Here is a 12144-nt window from a genome sequence, read left to right as displayed (position 1 = left end):
GATCACGGCGTTATTTTTGGACAAGAAGTCCCATCCAAGGATCACATCGTGAGAACAAGACGACAAAACTACAAACTCTACACTGTACAAAAGACCTTCAATGACGACGCGCGCTGTACATGCTGCTAAAGGTGCAATCTTCTCTTCACTGGCAGTCCGGAGCGACAAACCGTTAAATGGCGTTGTAACTTTTCGTAATCGTCGGCAAAGTCGCTCATGAATCACAGACACTGCAGCACCTGTATCGACCAGCGCATGTACAGACAGACCATCGATAGAGATTGCTATAACGTTTTTGGGCAAAATATGAGGCCTTGAGCTTTTCGCAGAGCACGCAGTTCTCGCCTCATGAACCGCGGAACTTAGTTTCCCTCATCAGCAGGGGGTGGTCGCCGGCGCATTGGTGACAGTGACCTGCGACGTGGAGAAGGAGAACGTTGGGTCGTGTACGAACGCTGTTCGGCGGCGTATGCAGGCGAAGACGGTGCAGAACGAAGCAGCTGTGGGGAGTACTCCGAAGACGCAGGCTCGGGACGCGCAGCCATGCGGCGACGGCACCGACGAGCCACGTGTCCAGGGCAACCACAGTAGTAACAAATTGGGCGATTGTCAGAAGTGCGCCACGGGTTGTAATAGCGCGGAGTCGCAGGATGAAGCGGAGCCGTTTGAGGAAGCGGTGCATGGCGTAGGACAGGCTGCACGGGTGGTAACGGCTCAGGCGGAGGCCGCGCAGCCACTGCCGCGTAGGTCAAAGGGGCTGGGACAGATGGTTGGCTATATTGTAGTGGTGCTCCGACGTATGTCAAGGGAGCAACGGCAGGAGCTTCCGGGAGCGTGGGAAGTGCTTCTGCGACTTGGTCGCGGATGACTTGCTGCAACTTTGGCGCCAAAGGAGAGGAAGCGTCAGTACGATGGGGAACGAGGGACAGTTGACGGGCAACTTCTTCTCGAACGAACTGCTTGATTTGCTGCATCAAGGGGGACTGTTCTGCGTCAGCTGTTAAAGCTGCAAGAGGCTCCTGGTGTGAAAGCGAAGAACGAGTGATTTGACGGCGCTTGCGTAATTCCTCAAAGTTTTGGCATGCACTGATGACGTCGACCACGGTTGCTGGGTTTCTGGCCAGAAGCATCTGGCACGCGTCATCGTCGATTCCTTGTAAAATATGACCAATCTTGGCATGTTCTGTCATTGAAGGGTCCACGCGCTTGCACAGGTCTACAACATCTTCAATATAACTCGTAAAATTTTCGCCGGGTAGCTGTGCACGGCGGCGCAAGCGTTGCTCAGCGCGCAGCTTGCGCACTGCAGGTCTGCCGAAGATATCGGAAAAAGTGGTCTTGAAAGCAGACCACGAGGAGATATCGGCCTCGTGGTTGCGGAACCACAGGTTAGCAACGTCCGTTAGGTAGAATATCACGTTATTTAATTTGAGACCGTCGTCCCATTTGTTGTGTGTACTGACCCGCTCATATGATGATAGCCAATCTTCCACGTCGTGGTCGCCGGTTCCGCTGAAGATTGGAGGGTCCCGTTGGCGCAAAGCTCCAGCGCAGAAGACGGGGGACGAGGAGGCGGTTGGACTAGGAGTGGTAGCATCGGTCATGGCTGTTGTCGGTAGTGTGCGGCTGCGAAGCTCCAGGGCGGCAGGAAATCCTGACCTCCACCAAGTGAAAGGGGGTGTTTACTGTCCTTTAAAAGGGGTAATAGCCCTCTCCAAGTTTCACAGAGAACCACACAAGAGCACAGCCAGTCTAGGCCTCCACAAGCGAGCTCGAGCAGCGCAGCGGCACTTCGTCGTTCTTCTCCTTGTCATCGTGATATCCTCGCCTGGTTCATCTTAGTCTTCATAATATTTTCGCAGAGTTCACTACAATATATATAACCGCTTGAAATTATAGGCCTTCGGCGCGGCAGAATAACGGAAAAGCATGGTTTTCGTTGTAACCTAATAAATGCTAAGATATCCCAGGTTCGTGTTGCTTTCGGCTGTTGGAAAAGGCTAATGAAGAAAGCGAAGGGCGCAGTAACTGTCTCACTCTCGGTGGTCGTCCGCACAGCACCGTGAGAGGATGTATGAAAGGGGAATTCCAAGGAAAGAAAAAGAGACTCCATAACGGCGCTCTTCCATGTAAAGTGCCGTCCACATCCAGCCCTGTAAGGCCCACCGCTTTCTTCAAGGCCTGCACCCTGCTATCTCATATATATATGTGGTCGCTAAAAAACGAATCGCCGTCCCTCGAAATTTTTTTGTTTAATTCGTTGTCGTGGATTTTCCTAGCGCAAATTGCCAGCGGCCCTTTGCACGTCGATAGTGGCCAAAAAACAAAAAAAATGTTAACGGATGGCCTCGTTTTGAGAATTCGTGTCACGATTGGTGGCTGGCAAATGCTGCCCCCACCACTTGGCTCCTTGCGAAAGCCCTCACAGAGATGGACGTGGTTATTCCTCCTTATACGTATGATGTATCACTGTGTTTCAACTTTTATTTTTTGTTTTAGCAGCGCCTTGGTTTTGCCAAGTTGATGGTATGCAGGGAGGGGAGAATTAGCGCAGGGTCCGCGCAGCCCTGCTTGACGATCTCAGAGAGAGAGAGAGAGAGAAACAAAACACAGTTCGACGTTTCTTAATCCTCCAAAATCTGTTTACGTTTACGAAATCGCCAAGCGCAAGTAACGCGGGTGCTGAATAGAAGTGCAGGGTTTTATGGACGAAGAGGTCGTTATTTTTACGAGCTGTGGAAAATGCGAAAACAAAAAAAAAAAAAAAAAAAAAGAAAAACGCGTGCATAGCCCCTGCATTGCGTTCGCGCAAACAAGATCAGATGACGTGGAATATGTGTTTATGCACATTTTTTTTTATGAAGTACTTTTTTATCGAGATATTCAGCTGGAGCGTGCGAGACCAACACCGCAAGGTACAATCGATTGGCCGATAAGGAACTATTTCCATTTGCGATGCATATTCTGGATTGGGACATAAACTCGTCTGCTGGGCGGCGACCGTTAGTTTTGGCGAAAACATTGTAACTAATCTTAATTAATTAAGCAGGAAAATTGGGCGTTTCTCTTTTTTCTGCGCAGTTTCCTTTTAGACGCTGTCAAGGAAAGTCTTGATCGATATGCAGGCGTTCAGGCTAGATTCATCAATAATACGAGCAAAAACCAAATGCGCCAAAACTAAATGACGTAGTTGTTGTCTCCGGACCGCTAAATGCTTTTACACGGTAGCAGGCATTAAGTGAGCCCTACTGCGCTTCGTTTTATTTGAGCGATGTATGTACTTGGCGTGTAATGTTATAACGCGCGCAGCTGTTGCCTGTCGGCGTCTATATGCACCTGTTCGTCAAGCTGCTTTCGCGGTGACGGAGTTCTATCATGCGAATTTGCTTTTTTTTTTTTTTTTAAATTTCTTTTCAGGAGCTTTGCAGTTCGCGCAATGTGCTTCGTTTTTCGTTTGCTTTTTTTGTCATGCTTCTTTTTTTGTGTGTGCGTGTGTGCTTGGCTTCGCTGCACGTGGCTTTGAGCGACACGCACTTTTATGAGGCGCGTTTGAGAGCACGTGTTTATTGTCGGGCAGAGCGACAATGCATTAAGCGAGCGCGCTGGCGCGCGAAAAGGTTGCATCTGGCGTGAAAAAGTGAAACAAAATCGAAAAAAAGAAAAAACCACAACGTCGGAACGTGGAAGGAAACCCAGTTTTTCAGGCGTCGATTGTTCGGTTGGTTTTCACGTCGTTCCCGCGAGTAGCAGCTCCTGGCGCGCTGTGAATAGCTCCACGAAACGGCGGCGACGTCATTGGCGGCGACGCGCAGAATATGGCATACAATGGTTGTTCCATACATCGAATGCATTCAGGCGCGTACATATGTCGCCAAGCTTGGCTTGGCTGGTGGACGCGCGTACGTGCGCTTTCAGTATGGCTGTGGCTCGTCTTTCCGCGTTCTTTTGATCGCTACGAAGAACACAGAGAGAGAGAGAGAGAGAAAATGTAGGAAGCTGGGAATTCAGTTTTTACCCCGCCAGTTGCCAGGCTCGAAGCTTAGGGTTGTTTTATTAACCTCCGCGTGGAACGAATGCTTGTTTCTATGAACTGGGTAGATACCATTGGCGTAGAGACGTAACGGAGCTGAAATTCTGGACGCGTAGGTAGACTGACGCAGTCCATTAGTGCTGTCGAATCCGCTACTGCTTTGCGACTCTGAACGAGACTGAATCACCTGCGGATACAAGCTTTGCGTTTTCGTGATCCTGGGAAAAGCAGAGGACACGCGGTACCCGCAGCTCAACCGTGGCCTCGCAATTGAGCATGCACTTAAGTTCACCTTTCTCTGTGCTGTACCGGTTCCATGTTGGCTGAGCCCCCGGTTTCACGGTGTTGATGGGAAGGAAAGACTCCGTAACCTTCTCACTCCCGCTTCACGGCACCTCAACCGGGCCACAGTGGAAGCGATTATGGAGGCGGGAGAGGGAGAGGACAGAGACTCCCAGTGATTTCGATCGATTACTTATAAAAAAAGAAATAGGTGCTGGATTCTGGCGGCACTCGGGACGTTTGCGTTTTCAGACCTATCAAACTGCGGGCGACCTGGTCTTGGGATTCAATCCCGCGACCTCGAGCTTTTGACTTTAACGGCGGGGCGTTGTAGACATTATACGGTGAACACAAGATCGTCGCTTTGTGTCGGTATGTGCAGCGTGTGCGCTGACAGGCTAGACTCATCGATTGGGTGCGCGTTGCCTTGACACGCGCACGCTGCTCCGGAAGCGCTCCTGTAATTAATCCTCCATCGCGAAGCCAATTAGCGTCGCGGAGGACCCAGGAGCAGCTGGCTATAGCAGTCGTCTATAGGCGACGGTGTCTCCGGCTCGTGCAGTTCGCTTGGTTCGCTCTAATGAAGGAATCCGAGACGATCGGCGCTCCGTCCGCTCGCCACTGAGCTGTTCCCGACGGTCGGGAAGAAGTCGATGAGCAGATTTGCTACGATGGAACATTGTTCTCGCACATGTTTCGATGTAGGCCTTTCGTTTCAATAGAATCGTGCCCCCAGATTGATTGGTTCACCCGAAATTTGGAGAATCTCCGGGCTTGACGTAGCCGCATGAATAGTTAAGCGCCGGTTTATAGGGGGCGGGATATGTGTTAATTGCGTTATGAGAATCGGCGCGACTGCTTCAGGAACTTCATACATTCCCCTGCATGCCCAAATTGCCGAGAACACTATGCAAACTTGAAGCATTGCATCTTTTCATGCCCTGTCGCCCTCCAATCTCTTCACTTTCCACACCCTCCTCTCCCAACGTGGCGGGCTTGGTTAGCCTCTGACCAGCTGCAAGATCAGTTGGCCTTGGTGACCCTGGCCCAGGACATTCTTAACGCTTAATGCGTTAAGAATGTCCTGGGCCAGGGCTTGGTTAGCCTCTGACCAGCTGCAAGATGAGTTGGCCTTGGTGACCCTGGCTCAGGACATTCTTGACGCTTAATGCGTTAAGAATGTCCTGGGCGTTAAGAACTTTATTTAACGCATTCTTAATGCGTTAAATAAAGTTGTTTCCTCCTCCTCCTCCTCAGGAAGGGAAGAAGTTTGGGCAACGGTCAATAGTTGAGAATTTTATTGTCACGATATGGCGAATTTGTAGCAAGCTTTGCTTCGCCGCCGCGTCTTTCTTCTTTCCTTTCTTTTTTTCTTTTTTTCTAGCCACAGTCACTCGGTAGCTAGAACAGGTAACTGTCGGTTTGTTTCTGTCAAGACCGGGAATGACGCTTATAGCAGGGACTCTTCAACACAGCGAGGATAGAGGGAGACACTTTGCGACGTCTGTTTACTCGACTTTGCGAGCGGTATTGGGAGGAATCATCCGCACGGTTCGAGGTGAGATCTACGCCCAGCAGTATAGGTATACAGAAAATAAGGAAGTGTTCACAGCCGGCCTGACGTGAATTCCTTTAACCACTTCCTTTTGCGGACCTTTTCGGAAAGCCAATTGAAGCGGGCGGGAGTCATCCGATGATGCTGCTTCGCGCACGCGTCTTTGCTCAGCCATCATCAGCAGAATAGCTAAACAAGGGCGAACCCGTAATTTCAGGAAGGGGGGGGGGGGGGGGGGGGGGGGGGGAAGAAGGAAAGTTTAATGTGTGTGCCGAACCAAAACAAGCGCGCTTGGGTTACCGCCGGTAGCTTCTCAAATTTCCGGGCAGTCCGTATGCCTCGTTTCTGGTCTCTGTCGCGGTCGTTTCAAATGTGCTTCCTCGAAGGGAAGCACGTTTACAGGAGCGCCAAATCAGCAAAAAGAGGAACGCTAAAGAAGTGTGTAAGCGCGGTCGCATTTCAGCAGCGACGTCGTTAGGAGTTATTGAGGAAAATAATAGAAGCGAAATGAGCGGGAAAAAAAAAAGAGGAAAAAAGCTACAACGAAAGAAACGGATTCGCACGAGAACTGTTCCTAGCGAATTAATCGCGGTGCCTCCTCCGTGTCGCTTTGGTGCGTGTTGTAGGAGGAAGAAAGGATACGCCCCTGCGTGCGTACACAGTTGACCGCTCGTAGCGGCGGCAAAGACGAGGGGACACCGCGTGTATGGATCATCATCGTCCGCGATGTCGCGCTGGGAAGATACATTACTTGGGCGCTGCCGCTTGGCTGCTCCCTCGCCTGTCTGTCTGTCAGTCGGCTAATTGGACGGCGGATCACGTGAAAGGAAAGAAAGCCGCGACCCCGCCGCTGAATACGCGGAGAGTTTTAGCATGCGAGAGTTGTCTTCCTTTTTCCGCCTGCGTCCGTCGTGTAGCTAAGAAAGCGGTGTGGCAGGCGGCGACGGTGGTGTGTTTAGAGCGCCGGTGTATTTGAGCCCCTCCTTGTATCGCTGCTTGTTTCCTGTACGCCCTTCTGTAGTTGGGAGAAGAAAAAAAAAGGTAAGGGTGAGGAAAACGAGGATCGTGTACGTGCATGAGTATTTATGTAGCATTAATGAAGCCCCCCCCCCCCCTTTTTTTTTTGTACGATGTGTACGTCCTCATCACTACAGCCGTCGGCGTCTCCATTTTCGAATGGTGTGTTCAGGGCCAGGTGTGTTCAACTTTTTCATTAGCATATTCATTTCCCCGCTCGATGTATATGTGTCATAGTTTGTACAGTAGATAAATCGTAACCCTCCCCCTCGAGAAACATTCTGCCGTGCTTATGAAACCTCGGTTCGGGGTGGGGGGGGGGGGGGGGGCTGTATAGTAGCGATCAATAAAAAGCGTTGAAGTGATAATCGATTTAACTGAAACTATTAGTGCAGCTTTCTCTCGCTAGGCTTCGCGGCCTCAATGTTGGTTCTCTCCTCCCATTTCCCCCTCCTTAAAGCCATATCGTGGCACTATATAGAGCGCTTCCTTTCACGTTTTCCGCGAAATTGAGTAGATTGGAAGTGGCCTCTGTATACGCGTCATCATACGCCATTTCGACGTCATTATTCGAGCTCTCGATCGAACGACAGAGTCGTCGCGAGCTTCCCATGTCGCATAGGTAGGCTGGATTTGAACTGTCGCTGCTCGTGGGGAACAATTTTCGCCCGATGGCGCCACGCGAAGGCAAAGTGAAAACCGCTTCCGTGAAGCAACCGTTGCTTCTCAAGGAGCGTGCGAAACGAGCGAGTACCTTCCCGTCCACGCGCATGCCACGTTGGCCTGTTGAGTGTGGGAAAAATCGAAAGTGGTCCGAGCGTGCGAAAGTTGCAGACTCACGGAGCTGCCAACAGAACGGGCACTCGTCCCTATGGCAACGCTGTGGTGTCCCTACGAAACATTCGCACCCGTAACATTGCCAGCACTCTATATCTGCATTTTGTTTCTCTATGTGCTCAGCTGCAGTATAATAGACGCTGGAGATAACTGGCACGCGTCATTAATGCGAAAGCATTACTAGACTAAGTCGCCAAGGTTTGGTTTGGTAACGTCCCAAAGCGACTCAGGCTATGAGAGACGCCGTAGTGGAGGGCTCCGGAAATTTCGACCACCTGGGGTTCTTTAACGTGCACTGACATCGCACAGCACACGGGCGCCTTGTTTTTCGTCTCCATCGAAAAGCGGCCGCCGAGGCCGGGATGCGATCCCGCATCCTTGGGTACAGTAGTCGAGCGCCGTAACCACTGCGCCACCCCGGCGGGGTAAATCTGGCGTGTGCAAAACGTGTGTATAGAACCACGGCCGGTCTCGCTCGTGACAGACCTTGTCCGCAGCCGTTGTAGAAGAGTTAAGATCAAACGAATGGTTGTGATCGATAGAGGATGATGTAATGATGCAGCAAAAAATATTAGAATGATTAGTTAATTAGAGGCAAAAAAGTAAAAGTAAAATCAGTCACACGTAGAATGTCGACGTCCAAAGGACGTGGCGTCACGCTAACCGGAAGTGGATGCGCGGGCTGTTTTTGAAAAGGGCGCGCGATGTACCGTGTGAAGCAGTAACTCTCGGGCTTTCAGACTCTGCATACCTCTTGGAACTTTTTGGATGCTGTCGCCGCTCTGACGGGAACTGTGGGCAAGAGCATTGAGTTGCAGGCTATAAACGCTGTACGCCTCTGTCATACAAGCTGCGATGAGTGTAGTTTTTTCTTTTTGTAATTAGCCAACGTAACTTCAAACTAGCTAAGTGTCTGCCGCTATCACCTCCAGCTAGTTTAGTTTCACTGGGCCAGCTTCGGCACTGTTTCCATCGTAGTCGTTTAATCACTCTCAGCAGTCAGGGGGCCGTACCCTATAAGGATTCGTTTTCCAAGTTCATTTGTTAAAGAACCCCAGGTGGTCGAAATTTCCGGAGTCCTCCACTACGGCGTCTCTCATAGCCTGAGTTGCTTTGGGACGTTAAACCCCACCAACCAACCAACCAACCAACCATTTTGCGTGACGTCAGCTCGAGGGGATTGGTATTCGGCCCAATGTGCCTGCTCGCGATGTGCACTGATTGGTGACGAGGCAGGGTCTACGTCAGTCGATGAGTGGACCTCTGATCGCGGACGATCAATATACAAGATTACGTCACCGATCATCATTATCGATTCCGAAAGACCAAATGCCGAATGAGGTGAATGGCGGTTGTTCTTGGCCCTACGGGGCTGGGACGGTAGGTCAACGCCGCTTGCGGCGGGGGCTAGCCAGCCACCGAATTTTTATCTGTTGTAGGCCGTCATTGCACCCGCCACCGCTTCGGTGGTGGACGACGGCTGTTGTTGCGGCGCGCGTCTTTCTCTCCCTTTTCTTTTTCTTCTCTATTTTCTCTTCTGTCCGCACGAGGCAGCGGAGGTGGCTCAGCTAAAGAGCCAGTAGCAGGTTCGTGCATTTTCTTTTCCTTCTTCCTACAGCCACAACAACAACTGTGGCGGATAATGGCTGGAAAGCTAGAAAACACCAAAACTCGGAACAGCAGTGTCGCCATCACCGGCTAGTTTCGCTACTAATTTGCTTACGTCAGCACTGAATTTATAGCTCGGATTCCAGAGGTTGTATACTGCTCAGCCATTTAGTTTACAACGGCAGCAGCCAGTCATGTTCGCAGTGGTTGTCATAAAATTTAAATCGATCGGCGAAAATCATTTCCCAGTTCAATTTTTTGGGCGGTAATTGTTTTTTCTGCCCCCCCCCCCCCCCCCACCGAAAGAAAAAGAGAGAGGGGGAGTCAATAATTTTGCCGGAAACAATAATTGCATGACCTTGTCTTCAGTTCCTCTTTATGAGCCGCGATGTGGGTTACCGGCTGCGGAGTATGATGCGTTCTTCAGATATACGAGAATTTGAAGGAAATATCGCCGCAGCGCGAGTAGGATTGCTAAAGCGACGGCGAGCTGCAGCCTCAAGAGTTTATCATAGCCTATTTTAAATTACCATTATCTACGCCAGATTTCCTTTCCACATCCCTTTTTTTTTGCTTTGCTAGGCCAGTCGAGCGATGTGGCGTCACGCTGTGACGTCACACTTTAGAGATGACGTTCGACCTACGCAATGCGAATCTCCTTTCTGTCTCTCCGTGCGTCCTCGGCCGCGCAGCTCACGCTGTTCGAGAAGTTCGCTCTTGCGATCGTGTCTTTCTATCTAAAGATAAACAGTTTAGACGGGGTAGGTGATCGGCTGATATCCGGCGATGTGGTGCGAATAACCCCATTTTTCTCTTTGTGCTTGAAAAGCGGCGCCGGGAGAGACGGACGAAAAGACCTCTTTCAGTTCAGAAAGCGCAATAAAAGGCAGTGCATTCGTACTTTTATTCGTCTATAGATCAGTATGTGTCCCGCGCTTGCCAATAAAAGAAAAAACAAAAGCAAAAAAAAAAAAAAGCCCTCGAGGAACTGCTGCGTCGACCTTGGAGAAAGTGTCCAGCGGCGTAAGCTGTTCTCATGGGAGGGTAGTATTATGTCTCTTTTTTTTTTTTTTTATTGCTTGCGACGGCGGGGTAAGAAAAATAAGACCCGAAGGATCGACTCTACTTGAGTGAAAGGGGGTGGGGGGAGCGGGCGATCGACTCGGTAGTTATCTTCGCACATTTAGTTCAGCGGCGTTTTCGAGGCGGGCTTTTTCGTTCGAAGACTGGGGTAAACGTCGTGCGCTCAGCGTCCTCGTGACGTATACACGCGCACGATCATTGCGCACGCATATCTTTCAGGGGTGGTGGGTTCGGTGCACCGCGCCTGGCGAGTTCAGGGACACGCCACGTCGCATGCTAATTAACTTGCGATCTAGATAAACAGTATGTATAATTATGTAGAAGCGGCAGGTCCTTTCCTTTTTTTTTTTTTTTTTTTTCGGCAACCGATGTGTTTTTGCGCGTACACATTTAGAACTCTCAGCAGACCGTTATTTTTGCGTAAGGGATTAGGGCTTGGGTGACGTGTCTGCCAGACGATAAATCCCAGTGTCTCTGCAATGTAAGGACTCTGCCAGTGTCAGACCCGGCCTGCACACTACAGACATCTGCAACGTAAGGACTCTGCCTGTGTCATACCTGGTCTACAGACTACAGACATCTGCAACGTAAGGACTCTGCCAGTGTCAGACCTGGACTATAGACTACAGACATCTGCAACGTAAGGACTCTGCCAGTGTCAGACCCGGCCTACAGACTACAGACATCTGCAACGTAAGGACTCTGCCAGTGTCAGACCTGGACTACAGAGTACAGACATCTGCAACGTAAGGACTCTGCCAGTGTCAGACCTTGACTACAGACTACAGACATCGCGTAGCAGTGGCTGTCTTCGAAGAAACCTGCATGCAGTGTGAGGACTTACAAAGGCGGTGGTTTGTAGGCACCTATATTTCGCTCCGATATTGTATACAGCTACAGTGCCTTTTAGTCTAAACGCGCTACATGCGTGAAGTTTTGACACCGTGATTATATAGACAAGCGCGCAATACTTATGGGACGAGGGGTAATTACTCTGGTCTATACTTTGGTCGTCTGGTCACGTTTGTTCTGTGGTAGTCTGCTTGTCGATATCTTTGCACGGATGGCATCGAGGTTTGGTACTGTTGTGGTGATTGTTGCTAAACGCAAGCACGGCCAGACCCATTACGCGCGCGCCGAATGCCAGGATCTGTCGTCTTCGAGCAGTTAGAGGTATACGAGAGCGAATCGGGGCAGTAGTTTTTGTGACTCGCGGTAGAAGTGGCAACGACGCTGCGTTCTATTTTGGGTCCTATATCACGGTGTGGTTCCTTCCTTAGACGACGACCTTTCCGCAGGAAAGCCTGTCTCGCTTTTTTTCCCCTCCAGTTTTCGTTTGCCGATGGTATATGACACACCGATATATAACGCGATTCGGGAGGTGGCGGCAGGCTTTGATAGCATCAGCTGATTTAGAAACGCCGCGTTGACTGGCCGCGATTATTTGTTGCCGTTGTCTGCGGCCCGTTGGGAAGGCCACATAATTATTTTTCCCCTTCGGGCCGGAGAGAAAGTGAACCGATGATGGCGGTGATTGCGCGTATTCTGCATTTACGTCACGGACGCGAAATCAGGGGTTTCTGTTCAACGTGATAGTGGCCTCTATAGTTGTATCGCCGTCTTCAAGGGAGCGGGCGCTAGCCTAATAGGTTGCAACGTGTGCGTATGCATATATGGCTTTATCTCGTGCATGAGAAATCCAAGGTGGTCACTGGTGCTATGAATGGCGGTT

The 12144-nt window shown here is 50.5% G+C and overlaps 1 protein-coding gene across 2 annotated transcripts in view; it reads left to right on the top strand.

The window, feature by feature from the left end:
• The window catches only part of LOC146189535 (fatty acid synthase-like), a 58935-nt gene that overhangs the window by 23444 nt on the left and 23347 nt on the right, over positions 1–12144 (top strand). The gene's annotated exons all lie outside the window — the stretch shown is intronic.

The sequence above is a fragment of the Amblyomma maculatum genome, chromosome 5 (assembly GCF_055883805.1).
Source record: "Amblyomma maculatum isolate TAMU_Amacu chromosome 5, ASM5588380v1, whole genome shotgun sequence".
NCBI classification, from domain to species: domain Eukaryota; kingdom Metazoa; phylum Arthropoda; class Arachnida; order Ixodida; family Ixodidae; genus Amblyomma; species Amblyomma maculatum.
The sequence above is the reverse complement of the archived record's forward strand: the minus strand, read 5'-3'. Positions and strand labels throughout refer to the sequence as shown.